Here is a 9842-nt window from a genome sequence, read left to right on the forward strand (position 1 = left end):
TGAGTCATAGGCAGTATGAAGTGGCCAGGGCCACCCTGACCTGCACCCCATGCCTTCTTACCCTGCAAGCAGTGGCATGAGATTGGGGGTGGGGTGTAGGGTATGGACACTGTTTCTCTTTTCTCTGGAGGAAGGGTAACCAAGGAAGTTTGAAGTGTCCTTGGATACACTGCCAAGGTCTGCTTCTCCCATAAGCATGGGGCCAGGAGAAGGAACTGGGCTCACTGGGTGACGCCCAGAGGTCAGAGCAGCCCACCACGTCCTCCTTCCTGAGTGAATGTGGTGGTTTCCCTGGGACCCATGTAGGGAGAGTACTTCCGTGATGCCAGTACACTCAGTAGCTTCTAATTCAGCCAAGCCAAACCTGCAACATAAATCATCCTTGTCCCAGACATTTGCTTTTTACCCAACAAAGTCATCAGATCCTTACCTGAAGTTATGCAAGAAATGTTTTAAAGGAACCCTGTGAAATGAATTCCTTTTTCCCCTGTTTCCTTCCCTGGCCCCTCGGCAGTCCCCATTGTTCAGCAAGGGATTACTGCACAAACCAGGCAACCTCTCTTTCACTCAACAAAGAAATTTAGCGATCTCTGAGGCTGTGGCTGTGTCACCTTGCCAGCAGAAACACTGAATGGCAATAGCGCTGAGAGTCGACACTAATAGCTGACACCAAATTAAACTGCCAGACTCAGTGTGATGTAGCTCTGTCACCTCTTGACACTTCTGATGTGAGTACAGGGGCTTCTGCAGGAAATTCATCAGCTGTAGTTCATGATGCATCATCTTTACATATCTGTCCATCTACATTTGTCAGCAACGGGCAATCCTCAGATGACTTCAGTGATTGGTATACAGATTGCACTACCTCCAGACATAGTAAACAGGGTTTTAACTCCTAGGGCTCCTTTAGCTCTACCTTCCCTACTGACAAGGCCTGGTTACTGGTGTTGCCATTCGCCTTGTGTTTCAGGTGGTGATTGACAAAGGCTGATTAAGAGGGTCTCCTTTCTTTTTTCCTACTAACCAGTATCTCAAATTCGTTCCTTCTTTCCAAGTTAGCTATTCTGTGGATGCATATTTTCTTCGATGTGTATTTCTAGAATGTCATCTAAAAACGTGTATTTGCTCATTAATGGCTTCATTTACCATTGCCCTGATGGGGAAAATTATGTTTAGTACAGGCTCATCTTGATAATCAAACTTGTTTGCTTCCCAGTGGAAAATGTCTTTGATTTTTCTGTGCCTTCCTGGCAGATCATTTTAGTATAGTAATAGCTGCTAATGTGCCAAGATCAGCGGCTTGCTGATTTAAAAAATATTTTTAGACCCTTAAAATTCTCAGTGGTTATTACCACCTTAGGTATTGATTTCACACATTTATTTACATCTTCAAGTTTCTACACACTCTGAGGAGTAAGTTAAGTTGCTGTTCAGGGGGTGCAAATGTGTTTTTTCCTTTGCATGTCCTCCTAATATGATTCTGGAAAGAATAATCTCAAATATATAAATAGTGGTGAGGACATGGGAGTCTCCAGCTTTTGGTATCATAGTACAAGCTATATTTAAAAAAACTTTTTTGGGGGGGATTCATTGCAATGATACTACTCTCCATATGCATTTCTCCAGAATAAAGACTACACTTTTTCACAAACCACATGTGAGTGTTTATTTTTTGTTTTTGTTTTAAGGAAAATGAACTTTTCAGTGGTAAGGACGATGCTTTCTTGTTTTAATTCATTGATAATAGAGCATTTGCTATCGTTGCCATAGTGACTGGGAAACGCTGTCCCATGCTGGCTCATGAGGGCCATTCTTAGGCGAAGAGTAGTGATGTCCCTCAGGTTGTAAGACTCATCTGGTAGCTGCTCTTACTTGGGACGCCTAGTCACTTCCTTCGATTTTGGGCCACTGATGAGGTTCATAGTGTGTTTGAAGACGCCCCTGCAAGGACATCTCTGGTGGCAGTGGTCAGTTGTGAGGGCTTCTTGAGGGTGGTAGGGGTGTGAGAGTGTAGCAGGGGGTACGCCCAGTGCACTAACTAGAGGTGGCGATCCATCCAGAATGGAGTTTCTAAGGCAGGTGAAATTCCTGTTTAAATTTCTTGAAATAGTCTGAATTTAGCTTTAAAATAATCTGGGGATGGGTGAGTAGAGGTGTTGATGGCAAGTAGAGGTGAAATAAGATTTACCAGGAATTTATAGTGTTGAAGCTGGGTGATGAATATATGGGGTTCATTAAACTATTCTCTCTGCTTTTGCATATGTTTTAAAATCCCTACAATACAAAGTTAAAAAATGATATTCAGTTCCTTGAAGTGGTAGGTTATGACTCTGTAAACTGAAATTGCATTGACTTGATTATTGTTAATGATCTTGCATTGTTTAATAGATGAATCCATATCAAGCATCTTTAATCCTAATTTTACGTTGATCTCAAAAAGGATTCAATGTGGACTCTATTTTCTTAGTTCCTCTTGGACTTCTCTCTTTTCACAAAACCACTGGTTTTGGTGTCAGCCTTAAGCGTAGGTCAGCTCCTAAGGTCACTGCCTAAGGGAAGCCTGACATTTGATATACTTACCTAGGGTATTGCCTGGTACTTCAAGAAAATAAGGATCCCCCTCCACATCCCTTCACCCTAGAGTTCTCCTGACAATTGTGGCTATGGAGAAGGGGCATTCTGAGAGCGGAGAGGGGGAGGCAGTGCTCACAAGACTGTATCCACGTGAATCACGTTTTTATACCTATGTCACCCCATTTGAGTTTTATTCCTGTTCTTCAAAGTGCTGTCTTGATTCAGAATGCAAGACACCGTTACTTTTAATAAGGCTGGTCTTTACATCAAGGAGGATCATGTCATGTAAGGTTTATGGCATAACAGTAAGATTAAATATCTCACACAGTCCAAATTTCACATGGGTTTCATGAATGAATGAATTTTAAGGAGAGCATGCTTAGGATGAATTCACAGAACACAGTTCTTGACTAATACACAAGACTATACTCTAATACAGCCCAAAGCAGGAATATATTCCTGCTTACTCAGAACCATTGTGGTAAGGTCAAGTCCCAGTATATCGAGCCAGCCTGAGAGAAAACAGCAAATGAAATGGTGGGAAAAAATGCTTTGAATCTAACTTATAAGTCCTATCTTAAACATATTTGGATAGAAGGTACTTAGGACATTTTTGTAAAATGATAGATATCTCAGCAATAAGACAGCTGTGAGAATCCAGTTTATATGATTTGAGATTGCTCTGCTTAAATATACATTTGATATGCTTATGAAACATGGAGTTTTTGGAATAAGGCACGGAGTAAAAACAAATTGAGACTGGCTACTTAAGGCTATGTTTCAGAGGCTGTGACTTGAAGTGGCTGAGGTAAACAGCTCACTCAGCTGGGGATTATAATGGGAGTGCTGACAACCCTCACTAATTAGGATGCTCTCAGGCAGCTCTGTAATAGCTGTGGGGAGCAGCTATCAGTAAACAGTGTTACATTCGGGGGGTCATTGCATCGGGTGTCTCTCTGCACAGCAGAGACTTCACTTGCCTTGCTTCTAGCAGTCATCTTGCTTCCAGCTCTTTCTTTAACACCCCAAGGATCTCATGCCCTTCTCCAAGAGACACAAAGGATTCTGAGCTTACTAGCAGTCTCCTCCCCGGGCAGAGGGTGAAAGATGACACGTGCAAACACACAAACTAATTATAACCCTGTTTAGTTCCTGTGGGTGAATCTCTCTGTTCATCCCCTTTGCCCTTTCCCACATTTAATTCCTATTTGGTGCAGAGGGAAGGATTATTTCTGGAAACCATTCTTTCCCCTCCAGTTCTCCCCCCAGCTGCCAAACACAGGCAGTCATCCTGTGGTAATTAACAATCTCATCATGAGGAGTACATTTTATGGTACTCTTGGTCAGGTAAATTCTAAATTAGCTCAGTTAAATCGGGTCATAAGACACAATGCTGCCATGTCTATTAGCTCCTGGACCTCTGCCAATACACCACACTATTTCGGGAGCTGGGCTTCTGGCAAAAGGAATCATTACCCAGAGATTATGGGCAGGAAGGGTGGTGTGGGGGCACCCAGTAATGGTGGCTTTCTCTCATTCTGGCTTCACTCTCAAGTTCTGGGGTGATAAATGAAGGGTTAGAGCGACTGACTGGGGGCAGGGTAGGGTATGGCGATGCTGAGGGAGTGCTGAGGGACCTATCAATGAGGTCACTGTCCCTGCCATCACCTGGGATTTCTGGGGAAAGGCTGCTGCCAGGTTCACTCTTGGTTTCCCAATGGCCCTGAAGAGGATGGAAGGGCTTCTCAGACACTGCAAAGAGTGGTTTGACCTCCCCAGGCCATGCTCTCAGAATGAGATTGAGTAGAGAAAGGCTGGGGGCTCCAGGCCCTTCTTGGGCAGAACATCTGGATGACTTTGAGCAAGTCACTTTCTCCCTTCTTGTTCTGTTTCTTCACCTACTGATTGAAGAGGTTGGGCAGTAGGACCCCTGAAGTCCTTCCTGTCTCAAACATCTTGTGACTCTGACATTCTCTGCAAACCAGTGGAGTTGACCTGGGATGTTTTCCTGACTCTCTAGAGACAGCTGTGGGCTCTGTGGGCCCAGGCTGGTGCCCTCCTTTGGGTGGTGTTTAAGGCATGGCTGCCTCTGGTTCTGAAAATACATCTTTCTAAGATTTTTCTGGTTACTTTTGATGTTCTGAGCCTGCAGGGAGCAAGGAATTCAGCACAAAATAACCCACTGTGTACTAAATGCCAAGAGAGGAACATTTAACTTCAAAAAGATATGCAAACAAGCATGTTTTTTTAAAGGACCTACAGTGTGCCACAGCAGTTTTCCTGGAGTATGTGTGTGTGTACTGTGGGGAGGGGTACAGGATAGATTACTGCCATGAACAAAATACTCTCTCTGCCCTTAAGCAGTTTGCAATATAATGGAGATCAAAGTGGGCTAGCTGCCAGTTTTGTGCTAGAAATTCTACCTTGAACTACCAGAAAACCTCCACAGGCATTGCTGCCTCCACCACCCCAAACTACATGTCTCTGCCACTCCTTTCTCCAGGAGCAAGGGACATCCCATCAGCCTGTCATCAGCACTGCATACTTCCCCCAAACAGTGTCATCTTTGTGTGCCTGATTGGTAGAGCCTAAACCTCAGGCCTGTGTCCTAGCTGCAAGGGAGGCTGGGCATTTGTGTTCTACTTTGGGGAGGTTGGATTCACAATGTGGGGATTTTCCCCAGACACAGGAAGTTGATTCAAAAGCTAATGGGCCCTGTGAAAGTGGCAGATGTCACTACTCCATCCCAGCCAACTTCCTGCTTCCAAGTATATGAAGGAGTGACATGTGGGCAAGAAAAGACCAGAGGAAACTTTTATCGAGAAGCTCTGTAGCAGATGTGGTGGGTGTGCCACCCATATCCATTGGAACTTACCATATTAAGCTGCTCTGTTGCTTCCCGCTGCCAGCATCTGCATCTCTTCGCCCAGGGTGGGAGTGCTGGGGGAATTAACACAGTTAATTGAATTAACTGTCAATCAATCACTGAGCTCAGCTCCCTTGCCCCTTGGGTGGGATAACCCAGTGGCTCTTGTTTTACACAATGTCCCAGAGTTTCTCCCTGGGAATAAGCCCCAGTTGTCCACAGTGTAGGTGGCTTGCTATCTGACCCTTTATTGCTTCCTTCCCTGCCAGGTCTCACTTTGTCACTTGCCTACACAGGTGTTTCCTATGCCTCACAAGTATACACCCTGTGCCTCATTTGGGGTCTGCCTCAAGGGGATCCCATGCTAAGGTGACCTTTTTTGCCCTAGGTGTTCTAACATTCTGAGTTAATTCTTTACAGTGTTTAATGAGGAAAGTGAGGCTTGGTTACCAGCCTGACTTTCATAGACGACTTCCTCGCTCACTGACCGTGAAGTCTGTCGTGGAGTAGGCTGCTCCAGGACAGGGCTATACCTTCAGGTCTTCAGGCTTGGCCGCAAGAGCCCTCACAGCTTCTCCCTGCTGCCCCCGGCAATAGTTCAGCTGACAGAAAATCACTCGTAGGTCCGTCCTCTGTACAAATTGCTGCTAAAACACTTTAAAAGAGTTCATCTCACTTCTCTCAGAGCTCTTCTCTGTTCCTTTCCAGGCGGCAGAAGACAAAAGAGACAGGATAAAGCAGAACAATTTTGAGCCCTTACAATGCCAAAAAATATAGGCTCTCTGCCTCTTAAGACTAGATTCTCTTTCAACAGAGGGAGGTAATTTCCACTTTGCTCTACAAGAATAAATAAAGCAATCACCATTCTGTCAGTTTTCTAGCTTGGCATTCTTTCAGCTGATTTTATATCCAGCAGTGCGGCTGTCGACAGAGCCTTAGCTAGGCTGAGCTACCTGCAAACCTTTCCAACATACCTCCATAGGAACACTGGAAACTCTTTTCTGAGAGCCCCTGCATACGATAAAAATCAGAAAATGTGTACATAGCTTTTGAACATGGAATGGAACAGAGTTTCAGGACCCCTTCAAAGCATGCTTTTATAAAGTATCTTGCACACATGGAGAAAGAAATCCCTTTTCTAAAGCTGCTTTCCACGGGCCCTCTCTCTCCTGGCTCAAGCTGCTGACCGGCCCTTCCACCCCTCTGTGTGTGTATGGGCTTCCCATGCTCCTGCCCCTTTGCTTTTTCCAGATATAAAAGTCAAACACTCCTACTGCTGTTCCTTTTCTCTGAAAACACTTGATCCGTGAATTTCACAAACACTCTGTTTTCAAGTTGTGGAAAATGGAGGCACAGAAGAGAGAAGTGATGTCTGTAGAGATATTCATGGTGCGGAGGGAAGGAGAGCTGCCTTAGAAAATGCTCCCTTAGGAACCAGACAGAAAGGCTTTCATGCCACTTAGTGTTTGAAAAGAACCACTAGAAGGGGCCAGTGTGGAGGGCGCTTGAGGAAGAATTTGACAAATACTGCAGAGTATAAGGTTTTGTTTTTTCCTTTCTGCAAATTATTTTTCAGAAAATAAGGAGTTTTCTTATAGCTCTTTAGTCAATACCAAATTTCTGTTGAACGCCTACTATGTGCTAGACAATGCTCTAAACCAGGGGTCAGCAAACTTTTTCTGTAAAGGACCAGATAGTAAATATTTTAGGCTTTGCAAGTTATACAGTCTCTGTCACAACTGTTCAATTCTGCTGTTACAGAGCAAAACCAGCCATAGACAATACACAAATTAATAGACCTGACGGTGTTCCAATAAAACTGTTTATAAAACCTATGTTCACAGATTTGGCCCATAGGCCATATTTGCTGATCCCTGCCCTAGGCACTGGGGATACAGTAGTTCAGAAAACAGTATCCTTGATTTCAAAGAATCTACATTCTGATATAAATTCTACTTTAAAATCTAAATCTTCACCAACAGGCATTTGTGGTTTGGGCTAAGCATTCAGCTACAGTATCATACACGGATTCAAAACAGGCCTAGAGGGAAGTGAAGATGGCCTGCCCTAGGAATTTGTGCGAAGTGACCCAAAAGGTGGCTCTAAAAAGATGTCAAACATGCTTATGATGAGTTTTATTAAAATTACTTCATGTAACGTGAGATTGGCAAAGAAGAAGTATTTGTAAATTGGTAATTCTAGATTGATTCTGTGGATGTTATTTAAATATGTATGTGAATGAAATTAAAATACTAGCTTTCTCTAAGTAGAAATTTGACTATTTAATTCACATTCTGGAAATCGTATATTCAAGTTGGCTAAAATACTTTTTGGGGACCCTCTATTTGTGAAAATGGGAGATGCCTTCTATTTCATCTCCTGAGCTACCATCCTCTTCTCATTCCTTTTTTTTCTGTTTAGTTTTTATTTCATAGGCATAAAGTTAATTTTGCAATCCAGCTAAGCTTGGAGAGGGATGAGGAAAATATCGAACCCAAAGAACTGCAGTGGGAGCACAAAGATTATAGGATATTTCGAGCAGATGGGGGTGAAGGGGTGCTCTCCTGAGCAGAAAGAATGGTCTGGTGGTTAAGATAAAACACAAGTCAAATTTATTAGATTTGTCCACAGTCAGCAGTGGTGATCTTCTTGCTGGTCTTGCCATTCCTGGACCCAAAGCACTCCATGGCTTCCACAATATTCATTCCCTCTTTCACCTTGCCAAAAACCACAGGTTTGCCATCCAACCACTCAGTCTTGGCAGTGCAGATGAAAAACTGGAAACAGCTTGTGTTGGTTCCAGCATTTGCCATGGAAAAGATGCCAGGACCCATATGCTTCAGGATGAAACTCTTATCAAACTTCTCCCCATAGATGGACTTGCCACCAATGCCATTATGGTGTGTGAAGTCACAACCCTGGCACATAAATCCTGGAATTACAGTATTCTGTGAACACAGGAACCTTTATAAACACATCCTTTCTCCCCAGTGCTCAGAGCACGGAAATTTTCTGCTATCTTTGGAACTTTGTCTGCGAACAGCTTGAAGGAGACACAGTCCAAGGGCTCACCGTCGATGGCAATGTCGAAGAACACGGTGGGTTGACCATGCCTGGACGGTGGGAGAGGCTCCAGGAGGCAGCATCTGCAAGGCCCTCTTCTCATTCCTTGATCCAGCTTTCTCCCTGCTTCTACTCTTGCTCCCATACCCCCCCCCACATTCCACTCTCTATAAACCTGTCAGAGTGGTTATTTTAACATAGAAATCAGATCATGTGCCTTTCCTGCTTAGGACCCTCAAATGGCTTCCCCCCACATTTGGAATACTATCCAAAGTCCTTCTCCTGGCCCACCAAGGCCATCAAACCCTGGCACTCACCTCCCTTTCCCGCCGGTTTCCCACCTTTCTCTCCTCCCTTACTCTGATCCTGCCTCACTCACCTCCTTGCTGGTCTTTGACTCAAGGCCTTATTTTGCCCTCTTTCTGCATGATGCTTCCTGAGGTCTCCATGTGACTGGCTCCCTCACTTCATGCAGGTCTCTACTTGATCGTCTCCTCAGGGCGATCCCCAACTGCCCTATCTAAAGAGACCCCTAGGCACTCTCTGTCTCCTTGATCTGCTTCTTTCTTTTCATAGCACTCATTATTCTCTGCCTTTGTTATGTGCATTATTTGCATATTTGCCAGTCTCCCCCACTGGAATGCAAGCTCCATGAGGGCTTTGTCCTTTTTTTTTTTTAAATGCTGAATTCTCAGTGCCCTAGAATAGTGCCTTGCATATAGTAGACAGTCAATAAATATTGAATAAATGAATAAATAAGTGAATGACTATATGCTATCTATTGAGTACCAGTTATGGACCAGGTATTATTCCTGCTTCTTCAATGTATATTGTTATGTAACTTCTTTTGCATATGTTAGTTCATGTGTGATATAGAATGAATAGATCCCACTTTAGTGCAAGTAGATTATAAATGTCATTTGGGGGTATAAAATCAATTAAAAGAAAAAAGAACTTTTATTTGCCTTGTGAGTCTACGTAACTGAGGCATAGACTTTGTTTTATCTTTGGTTAAGTCCCCCTTTTCTCGGTATTCCAGGGCTGATCAACCTCTTTCTCTCTTCCCTGAGGGTAATAAGAAAATGTATGAGTTCTCCCCATGCTTTTTGCATTTTATGTGCAGACTTCTTTTTCAGTTCTCTCTGTAGAATTGGGATTCCCTTAATACATTTTTTTCAGGGATTTGCCATCGGTTTGGATGCCCAGGACAGGGCAATTAATTCCACAGTGACTAAGCCCAAAGCCCTAGTATGACCCCTCCTTTGACCTAGAGAACCCTTTGGATTGTCAACCTGTGTTTCTTAAGCTAATGTTTCCCTCAATGTTTGCTACTACTTTT

The 9842-nt window shown here is 43.7% G+C and overlaps 1 pseudogene; it reads right to left on the bottom strand.

Annotated features, from left to right (window-relative positions):
• Window positions 1-8055: 8055 nt before the first annotated feature.
• LOC114903833 lies at window positions 8056-8648 on the bottom strand (annotated as a pseudogene).
• Window positions 8649-9842: the final 1194 nt, after the last annotated feature.

The sequence above is a fragment of the Monodon monoceros genome, unplaced genomic scaffold (genome assembly GCF_005190385.1).
Source record: "Monodon monoceros isolate NGI ecotype Baffin Bay Population unplaced genomic scaffold, NGI_Narwhal_1 Super_Scaffold_21, whole genome shotgun sequence".
Taxonomy (NCBI): Eukaryota; Metazoa; Chordata; class Mammalia; order Artiodactyla; family Monodontidae; genus Monodon; species Monodon monoceros.